At 41.3% G+C, this 18,715-nt stretch overlaps 1 protein-coding gene across 1 annotated transcript in view; it reads right to left on the reverse strand.

Annotated features, from left to right (window-relative positions):
* Positions 1 to 18,715, reverse strand: part of Pde3a (phosphodiesterase 3A) — a 277,621-nt gene that overhangs the window by 247,688 nt on the left and 11,218 nt on the right. The window lies entirely within an intron of this gene.

Genomic DNA, 18,715 nt, shown 5'->3' on the forward strand with positions numbered 1-18,715 from the left:
GCTAGTGGAGAGTTGTTATTTAGTGGGCACAGAACTAAGTTTGGGAATAAGTTGATATCCTAGAGATTGGTGATCTGAAGAGGTGCCAGTGGTTGTGCAATGATGAGAACATACTTAATGCCATTGTCTGTATTCATGACTCCTTCCTTACCTGAAATGCTGTTTCCCATGGTTTCAGTTGGCCTTATTTAACCATGTTCTAAAAATATCAAGTTGAAAATACCAAAAATTGTTACAATGTAAGTTGTCATTCAGAGTGTAACTGATGGGATATCATGATGTCCATCATCCTGTCCAAGACATTAAACTCTCTCTTTATCAAGTATATCCATACTGTATAAGTTGCCCTCCTACTATGTGTTCAGTGCCCTCCATATGTGCTCTGTACCCATCTGTATAATCAAACCAATGTTGCAATATCACCATTCACTCCTTAAAGTCATGATTATACAATGTAGCATGAATTCTAATTGGTCTTAATAAATAAAACCCAGAGTCAGCTATTAGGGGTGAAGGCTAAAGGATCAGAGAAGTGGTGTGGCCAGTCACTAGAGAGATCTTTTACCTCTTCCAATGCTCAGACTGTCTCCTCAAACTTTATCCTCAGACTACAACTGTCTCCACCAAACCTTACACTGCACTGAGCTTCTGTCTCCTCCCACCTTATATTCCTCTCTCCACTAAACCATATCACTTCTGTCTCCACGCCCCTAGTGCTAGGATTAAAGGCACTGGATCCCAAGTGCTGAAATAAGTAGCCCAGGGTGGCCTTGAAATCACAGAGATCCCTCTGTCTCCTGGGATTAAATGTATGCCATCACTATCTGGCCACTGATGGGTTAGCTCTGTACTCTGACCTTCAGACAAGCTTTGTTTGTTAAAACACAAACAAAATATCACTACAACACATGCCATAACAGCCCCTCATACCTTCTTCCTCGTTACCCTCTCCATACCCCATCACAAAACCACTGAATCGCCGCATACAACTTCAAGAAGACAACAGGGATGTAATAAGTTCTGGGAAAAAGAGTATCCACATTCACCTAACATTCACCTGTACTGTACTGCTTGTTTTACTACATTTATTTTTTGATAACCTTGTATTATACCTATTTTATGCATGAAACTTTGCCGTATACATAAAAAGAAGGAATATGCTCTGTGTGTGTGTGCGTGCATGCGTGCATGAGAGAGAGACAAAGAGAGAGAGAGAGAGAAAGAGAGAGAGAGAGTTTGTGAATGCTATGATGAAATCCACTGTTAAGTGTAACTAATAAGAGCTAATAATATAAAAATATAACTTCTCAAAGAGCAACTGCCTCTCCATAGATCCAACCACTGGCATGAAGCAAATATGCCCAGATGCTAGTCTCCACTCACTGACTTCTTCCAGGAATCCTCTTCTTACGTGGACTAAATGAAGCCAGCTCCTAAGCAGAATGCCCTAGTTACTGATGCCCTCTCAACTGCGAGGGTGCGGACAGCCTAACTCTAAAATACAGCTCCTCAGCCGCTCCTTTTTCCGTGCTCTGAAAGACGCCATCCTTTTTTATGATTCAGAGGCTCATTTCAAAACAGAACTTGCAAAGTCATCAGTGTAAATTTTTTGTAGGTGAGCATAATCGAGCAGGCGGATAACATTGAGGGAGACACCTGTGCTGTTTAACTTGAAGAAATAAAAGCAATTTATTATCATTATCCATATTAACCACTGCAGGCAAATAACTGTAATAAGAGCAGCGGTTTTGTAGCTGGGTTAAGCTGTTTTTCCACAAGAGTAATGCTAACTTATTAATTCCGTCTGCCATGTACCCACCTCCCTGCTCAATGGAAAACCACAGGGTATTTTCCCCATATTCTCCTAGATTTGTTTAGCTTTGTTAATTCTCACCTGGAAATGACAAGTTTCTACCTGGGCCCCAAATAAAAGATGTTAGGCTGAACGAGAGGGATACTGCCAGTGTGCTAGACAGGGGACATCCTCAGTGAAGTGAGAGCCAGCCGGAAGCTCCGATAAAATGAGCATGGATGCTCAGATAGCACTCACACGTCCCCCACACATTAAACACAATCTGTCACTAATGATCTGCCTTAGTGTTCAGCCATTTGCAGTCCTCTGCCAGAATGCACAGAATCTCTTGCATATAATCATAATGCACTTAGATCATTAAGTCCCTTCCTACTCTGATGACCTCTCTTGAGTGACTTGCTCTATTGAATCAGGGTTACTTGTGAAAAGATATTCAGAACAAGTGGAAAATATGACAACTTGAAAAACATTTTGAAGTATCATTTCATCTTATGATCTGAACCCAATTATGATTTTGCTAATCATGCTATATGAACTTAGTCATAAGCCATGCCTATATTAGACATACTGCACATATGCTTATATATTACTATATATTAGTTTGATAAGTAATTCTTAGCCTAGTTGAAGGAAGTATTTTTTCTTAGAAATGTTTATTGAATTACTAAATGTTAATTCCTCACGTCTTTAAAGCAACTAGGACAGCTGAGAACCTTCTTGAAATGAACATAACCTCTTTTTTTAATGACTTTTTTATTGATTTTTATTGAGCTCTACATTTTTCTCTGCTCCCCTCCCTGCCTCTCCCTTCTCCTATTCAACCCTCCCCCAAGTTCTCCATGCTCCCAATTTACTCAGGAGATCCTGTCTTTTTCAACTTCCCATGTAGATTAGATCTATGTATGTCTCTCTCAGGGTCTTCATTGTTGTCTAGGTTCTCTGGGATTATGGTTTGTGGGCTGGTTTTCTTTGTTTTGCCTCTTAATTCTGGCCAGGAACTACAGATGCATAAAATGAAGGACAAAATGCCTGGAACCATGTCTGAACGAAAGCTATAGGTTGTGACTTGTAGGTGGAGGCTATAGAGATCCTAGTCTCACTACACCGGTGTCCATCCCTGTCAGTTTAAGATGGGAACTGGGGAACAAGGGCACCAGCTTCAAAGAGATTCTCTAATTTATTGGATTAGAGGATTAGAGTAAGAAATAAGAGTACAGGGTTTACTGACTGACCGACTGACTAATTGTGTGTGTGTGTGTGTGTGTGTGTGTGTGTGTGTGTGTGTGCTCACGTACGGATGCAGTGCAGATGTGTGTGCACATGCCGGTACATACATGTGGAAGCCAGGTGACAACTTTGGTTTTGGGGGGGATGAGAGGGTGCTCATCAATCCTGTTTACCTTTTACATTATATTTTTAGAGACAGAGTCTCCCATTCATTTAGAGTTCACTGGATAAGATAGCTAGGAATCTACCTGTCTCCAAAGTTCTTACTTCATCCAGCTTTTTGCTGCATGGGTTACAGGGTTGACTGACACTCAGGTCCTCAAGCTTGCACAGGGAAGTCCTTTTCCAGCCCAGATTATTAAATTAGTAGAATAATCATAATCTCAATCAACCCCTAAAGCATATCTATGGCTATATAGGAAAATCTAGGTGTGAGGATATTAAACACTATAAGCTACCCAAAACCACATGATTACCACAATGCTGAGCTGAGAACTTCATGCCAGGCTTGCCGAACACTTACAAAGGTGAATACTCCTCTTGAGATACAGTAAGCACAGCTGGTCACCATGCTGCAAACTAAAAACTCAGATTCTAAGTCAACTCTCAAAACCTGCCGTCAGCCGGACACTCTGCACTAACAGTCCTACTGTGAGCCTGTTCGTTGTTTGAGTGGGGGTTAGATAATTGTCCCGTTCTTCCCTTCATCAAATCACAGAAGTTACTTGCAATGCTTAAATTATAATAATTTACATCTCCTCCTGTTAAGTTTGCTATTTTTAGCACGTCCCCACTGTTCAAATCAGCCTCCATTTAGAATTGGATTGTTATCATTAAACTATGTTTTGAGGGCCGGTGAGGTGGCTCAGCAGGTAAAGTCACTTGTGACGAAGCCCGACGACATGAGTTTGATCCGCAGGACCTCATGGAGTAGAAACAGACAACCAAGTCTTCCAGGCTGTCTTCTGACCTCCACATGTGCTCCATTACACACTTAGACAGGCTCTCTAATTAAATAAATAAACGTAATTTAAAAATTATCTAGACTTCTAACTTTTTTGACCACCAGAAATTTGGCAATTATCTCTGTAATGTTTATGTGCAAGTTCCTAAGAGACTGCTGCAGGAGGCGCAGTCAAGGGCAGGGCCCTGGCTTTGCAGAAGCCAGCTATAAACTCCCCTGCGCCCTTCCCACACCTACCAGCCAGAGCCAACATCGTCAGCGTCAGCGACAGGACTGCACGCCAGCCCCTAAGATAAAGACAGCAATATGACTGCTTTATCAAGCCAGGAAAATGTTAATGGCCCCAGAGCCTCAGTGCCTTCAGGAAGGTGACTACAGAGGGAAACCAACTCACGGAGATAAACAAGTGAAAGGGGAACCCGCAACATAGGGAATTTGTTTGCCACGTTCAAACTTGGAAACTAAGAGAAGGTTTTTTTAGCTGTTGCAGAGTGAGGATATAGAAGTTGTTGTGCTTTGAACATGCAAGCACACGGCTGGAGAGATAGCTCAGCAGTTAGAGGCATGAACTGCTGTTGCAAACAGCCTGAATTTGGTTCTCAGCACCTCGGTCAGAGGGCTCACATCACCTATAACTGCAGCTTCAGGGAATCCAATGATCTTTCTGGACTCTGATGGCACCTGAACTCACACATGTGCAGACTGCACACATAGACACATGTGCACAATTTTAAAAATAAAAAAAGGATCCATTTTGTCTCTTTTATCTATCCCACTGGGAATGACTTGTTACTTTGGCATGCTTTTAAAGTCAGTATCTTTACCTTTGAGGTTATGTCTCAATAAACCCTTCCAGTCGGTAATAATTTTTGCTAGGTAATTACCTAAACACACACACACACACACATACACACACACACATGCACCACCCTTAAATATTACACCTCTGGCCTACAGGCATACATGCAGGCAGAACACTGTATGCATAATAAATAAATCTTTTATAAAAAAACTACATCTCTCAATTGAACTAAATCCTATAATTTGTTCAAGAAATTCACCTCTAATATCTTTGCCACCTCACTCCCTAGATAACTTGGCAACTGCAGTGCACATTCTAATCATGACGGTGGCTACCCTCGCTGAACAGGCAATATCTCCCCAGTTACGAATACAGTTGTATGTAACGGAAAAGTCTGCCCCACAGAACGAGTATCCACATTATAAATGAACAAATTCTGTCTAACTACAGGAGGTTATGGAGGCACAAGGTGGTGGAATGAAGACCTGCCCAGGTCTGATCACAACCCTGCTTGTTGACTACTGCATTGTACAGATTCCCCCATTAGGCTGTCGCTCCCACAGAATGAGAACCTCAGTCACCATTTAGTTCATCCTCCTGTGCACACGGAGTACTAACACAGATACATGAGCAAAACGGTAAGCTTTTCCTCAGCCTCGGCACCGATCATGCTGTGCACCAGTCAATCCTTTTTTTTTCTTTTTTAAATTGATTTTATTGAGCTATGCATTTTCCCTGGTCCCCTCCCTTTTTCTCTCCTCCCCTGCAACCCTCTCCGATGATCCCGTGCTCCCAATTTACTCAGGAGATATTGTCTTATTCTACTTCCCGTGTAGATTAGATCCATGTATATCTTTCTTAGGGTCCTCAGTGTTGTCTAGGTTCTCTAAGATTGTAATTTGTTGGCTGGTTTTTTTTTTTTTTTTTTTTTTTTGCTTTATGTTTAAAAATCACGTAGAAGTGAGTACATATGATAATTGCCTTTCTGAGTCTGGGTTACCTCACTCAGTATGATGTTTTCTAGCTCCATCCATTTGCTTTCAAATTTCAAGATGTCAGTCAATCCTTGGCTGCTGAAAACTACCTTGAATGTTTCAGATGATGTTTTAAATCTGTTGTTTATGTGTATGTGTGTGTGCCTATGTGAAGAAATGTGTATATGAGCACAGTACACACAAAGGCCAGAAGAGGGAGCATTTTCCCCTGGATCTGGAGTTGCATGTGCTTGTGAGCTGTCTAATGTGGGTTCCAGCCTCTCCCTGAGCATTTTAGCATATTAAACCTACTCCTTGTCTATTACACAAATCAGTACCATATTCCTGATTCATAACAGTTTTTAAAAAAATCACATGTTGTCCAATATCCCATGTAAGAAAATGATCCTCAATTGATAATGAATGCAATACTTAAACACAGAGTAGGCACAATAGCAGACTCAAGCTCTTGACTTGCATTTTAAGCTATTTTCTTCTGCACAGATTATAATTATAGAGTTTGGTGCTTTGAAATCAAGAGGATAACAATGCTTTTCTGACATGCTTATATTGTGCCAACCAGTACTAAATTGGGCCCAAATACTTCAAGCTTTCAAGTCAGTTTCATTGCACTGTAAAATACCTCCAGTGCTTGAAATGGTAACAGTATTTCTTATTTATCTCAGCTCGTGAAAAATAAATGCCTTCCAACTTTGATGGAGAAATATCCTCGTAGAATATCCTGTATTATAGTTATTCTCTACAAAAAAAGGTTTATCTCTATGTTTTAAGTGTGTACCTATAAACCACAAAAAAACTAACTTTATGAGGGAAATTATGAAATAGTCTGCCATTCAACACTAAGAAACCAATAACTCAAGTCAAACTAAAACCCAAATGGCTGGTGGAAACGCTGTGGGAGACGCTGCTCCTGGCACGATTTCCCTGTTGAAGCGTCAGAGAAAGCCTTTCCCCTGAGCTGTATTTACTTAAATCTCTTCCCACAGGACCTTTGAACAGGACAGGAAAGGCAAGTTCCTGCCCTACTCAGAACAATTTTATAGAGCTGTGAAGTACAAACTTTTCTCATATCAACATGCTGGATGGGCCTGCCACACCCATAACTGAGATTCCCTACAGCATTGATTTAAGAGGCTCTGAGTCTCTCAGGGAGAATATACTGGAATTGAGGGCAGCTCCGTGCTTGAATGAGGCCTAGCAGCACCCTCCCTGTGGTAGCCAGTGCTGTGACCATCAGAAAAAGCTGGCCTTGGATGAAACGTTAACTTCACCACTGAGAACACCAGTGAGCCTGGACAGCAGTTCTAAGAGCTATGTCATTTAGTGCATTTAGACATTGCATTTAAGTTATAAACGTGTTGGATTGGTACAGGAGAGATGGCTCAGCAGCTAGAGACACTTGTGGCCAAACCTAAGTGAGGATCTGAGTTCTGTGCCCAAGAGTCATGTGATAGAGGGAAAGAATGGATTCCTGTAAGCTGTTCTCTGGTGACCTCTACACGCCAAGTGTGGCATGTGTACACACATGCACACACACACTTGCACAGAGAGAGAGGGAGAGGGAAGGAGAGAGAAACAGAGACAGAGACAGGGAGAATAAACTATAATAAAAATGCTAAATGTATTTGTCAATTCATTTCTGTATGTGTGTTGATTACATGCAAAATGATGACATACACTAAGGAAAAGTCAGGTCTTCATAATGTTCTATAGATACTATGTCCTCATTGTGGGAGGAGAGAGTGGGAAAATGGAATTTTACTTTAATTCCTAAGGTCCAAACAAACTTATGCAGAGATGCTGCTGCCTCCCAGTTTTCATTATTCTAGACATACATAAATCACCTGAAGTTAACGCAGGAAACCTGAGCTATCCTCCTATTTTTATCTAAACTAAACAAGAACAGAATGTCCAAAGTACTGGAGCACAATACAGACAGATACAGTGTTAACACGTGTGAAGATCTTCAGAGCTCTAGTTGATAAAGACTCTAAATCTACAAATTATTTTACTGACAAGAAGAGAAAAGGAGGAAGAAGCCAAAGCTAGCCTGCACGTGCCTCCAGGTCTCTCTGCTCATGGTTTGTCGGGCAGGTGTGTGATGAATCACGCACCCCCACTCTGGCCTGCTCACCCACACTCTGACATTAAGTGGGCCTAGAATCAATGTTAGGCAAAGAGATATTGGGGAAAGCTGATACATTATTTTAGTGTAAAAAAGATAATAATCAAATGCTACTTTGTTTCAGTCAAACCATGTCAAAACTCCTGTACCATTCTGCATACCCAATCTCAGAAGTCCTTGCTACGTGAGAAGAGGAAACGAGAGACTGTGGCAACGCAAGAAATGGAAATTAATTCCTCTCAGAGCAAGATTTGGGCAAATCAAACCAGAGTACTCATGAGAGATCACATACATTTGACTACCTTTAGTTTCCATTCAAGGCTAAGATAGATCATCAATGATACTATTTAAGAAACAAAACAACGCATACCATAAGCAAAATTCTACGGTGATATGTAAGGTCAGGTAAAGAGAAATACTGAGAGCAATGGAGTTTTGCCACATAGGAAATGTCATTGGGCAAAGAACAAATATACCATTGTGCTTAGTAACTTGGCCCAGAGAGCTGGTTAGTATTGTTACGGATACTCACAGGCATGTGCACACACACACACACACACACACACACACACAGTCACTCATACTCACACACATATTAAAAAGACAAACCAGAAATGCCTCAAGAAAAAAAAATAATCCAAATAGAATTTACTTGATTGTTGTCCAAGGTTAATATTTGTTTGAGAGCTGCATAGATTGTCTCAATTAACAATTAATTTACTCAATGTTCATATTACCCAGAATTCATCTGTGCCATGGATTTTTCAAATATGATGGGGTTTACAGTGCTTACCCACAGTTCCATGGCATAGCTGAAGTCTATAATGTCCCATTGTCTCTTTCCTTGGGAAGACTCAATACCCAGTATATACTCACCAAGATTCTGGACCCTCTAGCATCTCATCTTAAACAGGGGATGGCTTTTCATGGTTTGTTGCTGTTGTTTTACTTTTGAGACAGAGTCCTATGTAGGCCAGGCTGGCCTCAAACTCCCTATGTAGCTCAAGATGACTTTGAACTACCGGTCCTCCCAGCTCTACCACCTAATACTGGAACTGACAGGCACATAACACACGATGGGCTTTTAGGGAGAAGTCTCTACCTACTGAAATGACTTTTCTGTATTTGAAGTTATAGGTGGAGTGGCTTTCAGTTCTAAAGGGCCAGGTATATCCCGCAGGGGAAGGTTTTGAGTGCATACAGCTCTTTTATTAAAATGCATTGCAAATAAATGACATTGGTGACCTCCGAGAGAACAAGATTGCAGAGGTTGCTAGAGTATCATGCGCAGAAGTGTCCAAACCAAACAGACATCATCTCCCTCTCGCACCCCAGAACTAAAACAAAAGCTGAGATAGTGTCATTTCTCAGCGAGTCTTTACTATTTAGTTTCCCATGGTCTCGGTTTTTAAAACGTCAGTGTCGTTTATGCCCCCTTCACCAATTTCTGACTAACTTTGCCAGTTCAAATGCTTACTTTGTCTTTGTCATCATCTTTGTCACCCCCACTGTCTTCAGAAATATTACCATGTCTAGCAGGAGCTCGCCCTCCAACCCCCATGTCCACTTGGCTGTTCTGATTTCCTGCTACCAAAATTATATTCCAGCTATTCCCATCACACTTCTTTAAGAAAAAAAAAACAGCTTAACTTTCTGACATTCTATATATACAAAATCATACTCGGATCCCTCATCCCAGTCGGGAAGACACTCCATTTTTCAGCCATCACCCCCATCCTCTGTCTCATCTTTTAAAATTTCCCATCGCCTGCCACTCTCATCTCAGCAGCAAAGAGGCTATCTGTTCCACGTGTCTTTCATGGAACATAAAATGCAATCCACACCTGGCATCCAGCTCACTCACCCTCTAAGCCTTCTACTCCTTCCCTCCCTCACATCCTCTGGGCATAAAGCCCAGAGGAGAAATATAAAGAAGAATTCCTTTACACACGCATTCTTTATATTGCACAAAGCTGCTGAGAGCCCGTGTACCAGTCACATAAACACATGAAAAAGTTAATCATAAATTTCAAAAGGAAAACAGGGCAGAATTTTACCAGAAATCTATGTTAAGAGTGTGATGGTGTTCCAGCATTAAATTTAGCTGTGACCTTTCTAGAAGGCAAAGTTCTCATAACTGTCTCTGTGTCAGAGCTCTTATCGTTGGCCATTTGCTAATGCTGGTGTCTTGACCATAAACTTGAGGAGGGATGGATGCAGGAGCCAACCATTTCTGAACAACCCTACCCCTCTCAAGGTCCCCCACTTTCTGGCATGTCATGAGCCCTTTTCGGATGTTCTGGAATAAAAACGCAAACAGCAAAGTTTTCTAAGAAATATTCCTACAAGCCAGAGATTCCCAGTTGCAACATCAGAGCCAACCATGCTAAAGATGACTTTCCCACTAGAAACAAGAAGAATTTATTAGTGAGCCCTGCCACTCTGGTCTTCCTCACAGTTAAATTCCCCAGTGTAAATTAATAACTTGACATTCAGATTGATGAGTTATAGTTTTATGATTAGTGTGCCTTGGCAAGGGATAAGCTCTGTTTTATGGAAAAATTGCTTCTCTGACCTGCGAGACTGAGATCTGAATTGCAGCCAATGATAGCACCATGCCAGCCCCTCCCCCCATAGCGTACACTCAGAGAGGAAATGACTGCCAGTCCCTGCTACCTTCATAATCAGCTCCCACTAACTGTCCTCAAATAAAAAAGCCAAAAGGAGTAAGCTGAGAGACTGCTCCGTGGTTAAGAGTGCTTACTCTGAGGAACCCAGTTCAGCTCCCAGCAACAAAGCTACATGTGTCGCAAATGCCTTCGGATCTAGCATCCAGGGGAGATAGGCATCCCTGTGCACATATCACACACATGCACATACGAAGAACACAACAACTGGATATCCAGTACAAATCAACCCAGAAAACATCTAAAAGCAGTGCTCAGACTGAGCAGGTTGCATTAGCCATATATGTGCATATACATAAACACAGAAAACAACCATAAATGTGGATGGAGGCCATGACTTTCGGAGTGCGAGGAGGAGTCTACAGGGTGGTTTGGTGGATGAAAGGGAAGCAAGAAAAAGTGTTATTATAATGTAATACCAAAAAGGATTAGTGTAAATATGATTAAAAATATATATTTAAAATACAATAAATCCAAAAAGCAAACAAACAAAAATGAAAAATGTATATAAAATACTTGAATGAGTTTGAGGTTTTTTAGGTATGACTTTGAGGTGATTTTGTTTCTTTGGTTTCTGTTTCCCACCTCTTGTTCTACTGCATAAACTTCTGATAGCATTTTAAGCGCTATTGCTGAGGTTCTGTCTGAGGAGGTCTAATGCACTCCAATGTATTGCTGAAGAAATGAATGATTCTCCAAGTAAAAAGGCATGTGGGACAATTGTGGCTATGGAGAGCATCGTTAAAATATCATATATGTGCATGGTTTTACTTCCCTACTTACTTTTTAAAAACAGAAATAGAGAATGGAAATGGAGAAAGTCCCTTGGTCTTCGTGCAGAAATGCAGGGAACTGGCAAAAGAATTCTCACCAGCAAAACTGAAACCCATCCATGTGCATTCAGTATGGTCATGACAGGAAGAATACAAAATATAGGAACTCCTAATGCCTGAATATGACTTATAGATGAAAACCAAAAAAGGTGAAAATGCATATTTATAGATCCTATTAAAAGTATTAGAAGAAACAGACTATGAATGAAATAAGGACTCTGATACAGAGTTCTTTTGATGAAAGACAGCTCTGAAAGCTCGTGTTCATTCATTCCTCCGAACACTTATCATGAAGCTGGCTTGTGTTTCCACAGGCCCAGTAACTAGGTTAGCAGAGCCCATGCTCTCCTCACAGAGATCATGAAGAATATGCTCTACTTAGAACAGTCTGTCTTTTCATACTCTCGGTAAACCACGGTTGTGACAGCAACAAAAATAGCCCAAAATATTTTTATAAGCCCTGAGACACATCGCAGCATGTGTGTGTGTGTGTTTCAACACATATCTGTCTATATTATTTCATAACGCCACACCTCAAATACAGACACAAAGATTCACTCCACTGCTTCAGGAACCTCTTTCTGGAGGTTCATGCTGGGGTGTCCAATTTTATAAGAAGCATTTGTCCTCTCCTACCTTCTGGGCCAAGAGGCAGAATTTTTTTTTTTCAAACGCTTTTTGTCCCTTATTGAATGCCATCCACAGGGGCTGTTTCCACATCTCCATGTCAAACAACCAGTAGACACTCTTAAGAGAGATCCCTAAACAAAAGAAAGCATAAAGGTAGCCCTCTCTAAACTCAAAGACGGGCCAGCCAATACCAGTCTCAGCTGGAAACCTTTAGTTGGGGCTCAGTGGAAGGAATACTTGGAGATAAGATGCTGGACCACAAGGAGCCAGGGAAATGCTTTCAGAATCAAGGTGTCTCTGACCTTTCTCCTACTCTCCTAGTGATGTCCCAGCTTCTTCCTGTACACATCTGTCCCCTGGTGCTCACGGCCTCATGCAGGTGCAGGGAAGAACTCTGATGTTGCCTTATTTTCCCTGAGGTTTTAATCCACAAATTAGCTTTCTCTCTCTCTCTGAAACCTCCCTCTCAGTCATAGTAAGGAAGCCTGGGTAGTGTGACCACATACTTGGATAGACTCTTGTTACAGGAGATAATGCTTCACTATTGAACTCACACTCAAAGAAAACTATCAGTGAAGTTTCACTCCCTGAGTCCATCCATCTCCCCTAACACTCATTTTCTATGGCTGGAAATTATGAACATTTCCTCCTTGAAGGGTGTGGGTTTCTCAACTTCAGGAAGCTAGAAGGTGCATGCACTCTGTGACTTCCCCATGAGCACACAGTGATTCCTTATGTCCTGTAGCCATCAATCTATCTACTGACGGTTCACACCAGCAGGACCTTCTATGATGGGAAATGTCCCTCCATCCCTACAACTTCTGTGCTGTCAGACCCCTTTGGAGAAAGTGTTCCAGTGACAACTCCACCCTCTTGTGTTCTTCATGATGCATGGAAGGCTTCCTCCCTCACTTCACCTTCTGCTATCTCCTCCACCAGGGAAGTAATGGGAACCAGAGGATTTCCAATGAGCGGGAAAAGGGATGCAGACCACAACAGACACTAACCACTGCCAAGGCCAACTGAAAAGAATGACCAGTCACTCAATAAGTGGGAAAGTCTGGAAGAAACGTAACCTGGGGAGACAATCTTGCAAAGATTAATTTACAAAGACTGCTCACATGCACAGTGTATGGATAAATGATTACTGTCTTGCCCTGATGGCTCTAAGCAAATCAAAAGTACAATGATTAGGCTTAACAGATGATATATGTTAGGAAACAATGATACTTAGGGTAAATAATGAGAAAAAGAAAGGTTTCCTGATTTTTTCCTATGAAGTTGTATGATTTAGTTCATATACTCATAGTATATTTGGCTATTACAAACTAAGATAATACTATGTTCTTTAGGGCTATATTAATAACAATACAAATGCAATATAGTTAATGATAAGACACAAGCAATTCAGTACCTGTTGGTTTCAATATGTGTAAAAACCACTTTTGAAATGTTACTTCTATATTGAGCCTTTGGTGTTAGAACTGAATTAACTTTTAATTTGAGGATTATATTACTGGCTATTACCATTGTCTTTAGTTGACTTATAAAACTTGATGGTAAGACCCTAGTGCTGAAGACACGACATACTTGAGTCATAGGACATGAAGAAAGAAAGTTGGTACTGACCTGGAAGGTTCTATACACAACATTAGGGGAGGAAAGTAATCAGAATCAGCAGGCCTTCACATCTGTGAACCTGTGAACTACAGTAACAACTGACCTCATGAGATTTGTCTGCCCATGCAACAATGGCCAGAATACGGGAGTAACCAACCACTTTCAGACTGGACTTAAAGTAGGCTCCACAAGAGCCCAGAATACGTGCCTGATAGTGTTATCTAGACCAAAATCTTTTGACCGTCTTTGTCATAGAGCCCTGGGAAGAAGCTCACACTATTATTCTCCTAAGTGGACATGGCAATAGATACCCCCATAGGCTCCTATCTTTTTTCCCCATAGATAAGCACGTCTTTCAACCCTCATCATAAAGATTCTTTTTGAAGTAGATTGTGGTTAACAGACACAAAGACCGACAACTGGTCAACAGGCAGAAAATAAGAGGCTTTAGCGTACCCAGGCCTGAATGAGACATCTATATCCCACATGTACTTACAACATGAAAGGAGGCAGAAGGTTTTAAGGGCCAGAGGTAGTGGATACCTGGACAAAACAGCGTGTGCCAGACATGACAACACCACATGGTCTCACAATGATCTCACAGCAGCTACAACTGCATGCTCAAGAACTACACACAATCAAACCAGCCAAAATCCCAGTTTGGGTGGGAAAGGAACTCATGACGTCTCGCTTCTATCTGATTACCCGTTGAAAACTGACGGCTAGTAGAAGGTAGTATGTTCTGTTCTGCGATGCATCCCCTACGAGGGGCCATGTTCCAGGAAATGGCGACCCAATCATTCACACACAGACGCGGCACTAACTAGAGTCAGGAGATTTTTTTTTTAAAGGAGCCCATGAAGCTAACAACTGTGAAAATAAATTCATCTTTCAAAATAAAATATGGCTTATAATATCAGCTAGTCTGAAATCAATTGGAAGCAAAACTCAGGTGGGGATTACACGACACAACTGGCTCACAGTGGCATCATCATCCATTTGGTAAATAAGCTCAAGAGCTCAATAAATTTTGTCTCTTTTCAAATGCCATCTGTCTCCTCTGAAGCACCTTGGCCAGCTCTAGCACGTCTCTCTCTTTCCACCCTCATCTGACTGCCAGTTAGTGACTTCAACTACATCTTATCCATACTGCAACAGCAGCGCAATCAACCTACATGGAACCGCGTGTTTTCGAAGATCTGAGAAAAGGTTTGTGTAACTACATGAAAAACCGCCGTCCTTGTTTAACTTTGCTCTTCTTGTATTTAGCTTACAGCCTTCCATGTCTCAGCTAAAGGCTATAGAGACTGTCCTCATCCCCCCAGGACATCTGATGGAAGCTACTTCCTCTTCTTCCCACTCACACAACCTTCAAATCCTACACTAGGCTCTATGATTCTTATGAAACAGACAGAATCAGTTACTTTCAAAACGTGTGCAAGCACACACATTTTAAGGCTTTCATCTATCACAGTCTAGCATTTCTATCCAACATTAGTTTAATAACCTGTCAGTTAGCCTCTGTAACAGCTTTATGAACTAGGTTTACAGCTGAGAAAAATTAATAGACAGGGTAGTCAAGAAATAACTTATGAGATAATCCCAAAAGGGAAATAATGCAAAAATTTTTTAGTATTTGGATTCACAAACTGCTTTTCATTTTGTTTTGTGGGTTTTGTTTTTAAAGACCAGGTCTCCTGTATCCAAGGCTAGTCCAAAATGCACTGTGTTTCTTAGGCTGGCACTGAACTCCTGATACTTCTTCTTGGGCCTCCCAAGTACTGGAACTGCAGAAGTTTGGCACCATATCTAGTTGTCACAAAGTACCCCATGTGCCCACACATATGCACACATTTGTTTGCACATGGATATGTAAATGTGTTTTTCCATAATAAAAACCTTCTACCAAAGTCCAGATCTACTCAAGTCAGACTTGCCATATAGTACAAGTCGACATAAGTTTGCATCTTTATATCCCTCATCCAAGGCATCTGGATTGCTCCTTAAAACTCTTCAGTGCCCCAGAACCCACCAGAAGACCCAGACTACTTGATGGGAAGATCCAGATATATGCACTTTAATGGATTTTTCCAGTGATTATTCATTCACACTAGATTCTGTGAATCATGGCAAATACATCAACTTAAAAAGCACAACATGGTGAGGAACTGCGTAAAGGAAGCCAGACGATCTTCTCACAGATTTTGACATCACCTATACACATCTGTGAATCCTAAGTGTTCACTATTATAAATCATAAACCACCCTTTGCTTCCCTTGGCATGATAGTTCTGTGAGAATAAACCGCAGCAGGAGAAGCATCAGGGAGGAGATAAGAATGCCAATATACTGATGCACCCAGAAGGCAGAAAACACTGTCAAGCAGAGTCAGAGGTAGAATAAGTTACAGATAATTGTTGACATTTTTTATTCAGAGACCAATGGCCAAACATTGAAGAGCTCTGGGAGTCCTGCTGAGGAGAAGGAGGATTGTAGGAACCGGGAGTGGGGGGGTGTAGGGGACATTGAAGGAAAACCCACAGAAACAGCTAAGCTGGCTCACATGAACTCGCAGAGTCAGAACCAACAAGAAGCAAGCTGCATGGGACCAACCTAGGCCCTCTGCATTTATGAGACAGTTGTGTAGCTTGATCTATTTCTGGGACTCCTGGAATGGGAGCATGGGCTGTCCCTGGTGTTTTGGCTGGCTCTTGGGAACCTGGTCCTTGTGCTGGATTGCCTTGTCCAATTCTGAATACAGGGGGAGGTGCATGAGCTTGCTGACATTTTTAATCCATTCTAGTCACATGAGAAGTTTAAGTTCATATGAAATTGCCAGCAGGTTCATTTACAAGCCAATGTGCCAAACAAGCTGAAGAACTAAAGAATAAGAATCCTTAATCTGGGAAAGTTCACGTCACGAAATCTGACCCACAAGACAGCACAAGAAGCATGTTTAAAGAGTTAACCACTTAATTTTGATTGTTTTCTTTCTGCCCAAGCAAACTTTAGCATGAGTTGTGTGCGCTCATTTTTATGGGCTTGCATTTCTGACTGACACTTTATGCTTGCGATAACTCACTTATCAGTGTTCACTCATATCTTTCTCCAACATTCCCAACCTAATTCTCACGCTTCAAGCTCGGCCCAGCTAATAGCTGGAAGAAATTTTACTGCTCACACTTAGAAAATCTAACAATAGTTCTCCGGAGGGGTTTAGAAGATGCAACCCAACTATGATTCAGATAAAGAGGAATGAGGGGACTGTCACAATGAGCTGCCACTGAATAAATTTATTGGGAGGTGTGTCCTGGCTGTCTAGAAAAATAATTCCAGTTACAGGAAATAACAAAACTCTAAGAGTAAGACAGTCACTATTTGAGATAAGACACACACAGCTCATTTACTGTTAGAAGCTTTGCTTCTAAATATTTCATTAAAATATTTAACAAATTCACAGTTGACTTGATTATAATTTGAGGTTGTAAAAAATTTCAGTGTGGAACTAACTTCTAATTTTCCAATGGAAGTCATATTTAGATTTTGTAAAATGTATTCAAAGGACCCCAACATTAAAAGTTGTCCTGAACAGAAGTCAAATCTACTGAGAGAACCTACAGCTACAGAAAGAGAAATCAGCCACCACTGAATGGTCAGAACTTTTTCCTAAATAGTCTATTAAGTTTCTCTGGGGGTCACGACAGTCTAAATAACATACTCGAAACAAACGTCCTATTCAAGGAAAATACAAGATTTCTACTGAGTATTAAAACTGAACCGGGAAGGTGATCTTTATTTACTGAAATTTTTCTAATTTAGCAAGTCATACTCTACTAAACACCAGGGTGGCAAAGGTATGATTCCTGGGTAAACTTTTTCTTTCTTTGTTTCTTCCTTTCCTTCCTTCCTTCCTTCCTTCCTTCCTTCCTTCCTTCCTTCCTCCTGCCTGCCTGCTTCTGTCACTCTTTATAGTTCAGGCTGGTTCCGATCTCATGATTCTCCTACTCCAGCCCCACAACGGCTAGTTTCGCAGGTCTGCACCTTTAGGACTGGCTATAAATGTTTCCTTTCCTCTCCATAATATGATGTCAGCTGTTGGAGCTCGACTGACCGATCAGTAGTTAAGAGTTCACACTGCTCTTGCTGAGCACTGAGTTCGGTTCCCAGCCCTCATGTCAGGAGGCTGGTCACTGCTTGTAACTGCAGCTGCAGGGCATCTAGTGCATTCGTCTGGCTTCCCAGGGCACCGATACTCATCTGCACACATACTACTCAAAAAACAAACATGTATACAACAGTGATCTGGAATGTAGATTTGGTGATTTTTCAGTTGTCAATGATCTAGAAATAAAGAAACAAGACACATGTTGAACATGGGATTTCCCACGAGTAAGGGTGCAGGAGAATTCAGCCTTACATGTGACACATCATAGAAGACTTTTTAAAACTGTTTTATTTTTACTTTACGTGTGTGTTAGCCTGAATGTATGAAAGTGTAGCATGTGCATGCAGTGCCCGTGAAGGCCAGAAGGGGGCGTTGGAACCCCTGAAACTGCAGTTACAGCTGTGTGAGGGCAGCCTGGAGATTGGGAACTGAATCCAGGTCCCCAGCAAGGGCAGTCAGAGTTCTTAACCACTGAGCCATCTTTCCAGGTCCTCAGAAGACATTTTAAACAGCAGGAAAAAGAAATGCCAACATCACATCTACTCTGTAAATTCCCAGGCGTGTCCATGGCCGCTTTTCTTTGCTTTAAACATTTTAGTCTCTACCCAAGAGGGGATAAATATTTTATTTAACAGACATTTCTTTTCCGTCCACATATCCTGCCAGCTAGCACCTACAAAAAAACAAGGCGCTCGGCCAAAATCTTCTGAGGGAAATGTTTATGGGTAAAATGGGGAGGCTGCAAAATTGATTTCTTTTCTAATGAAAACTGTCATGGTCTGAATGTAACTTCTTTCATTCCACAGCTTACAAAGAAATCCCCTATGAAACATACACCAGTACCTACGCTCTGT

Source organism: Alexandromys fortis, unplaced genomic scaffold (assembly GCF_014885135.2).
Source record: "Alexandromys fortis isolate MF-2015 unplaced genomic scaffold, M_Fortis_MF-2015_v1.1 scaffold_21, whole genome shotgun sequence".
Lineage (NCBI taxonomy): Eukaryota > Metazoa > Chordata > Mammalia > Rodentia > Cricetidae > Alexandromys > Alexandromys fortis.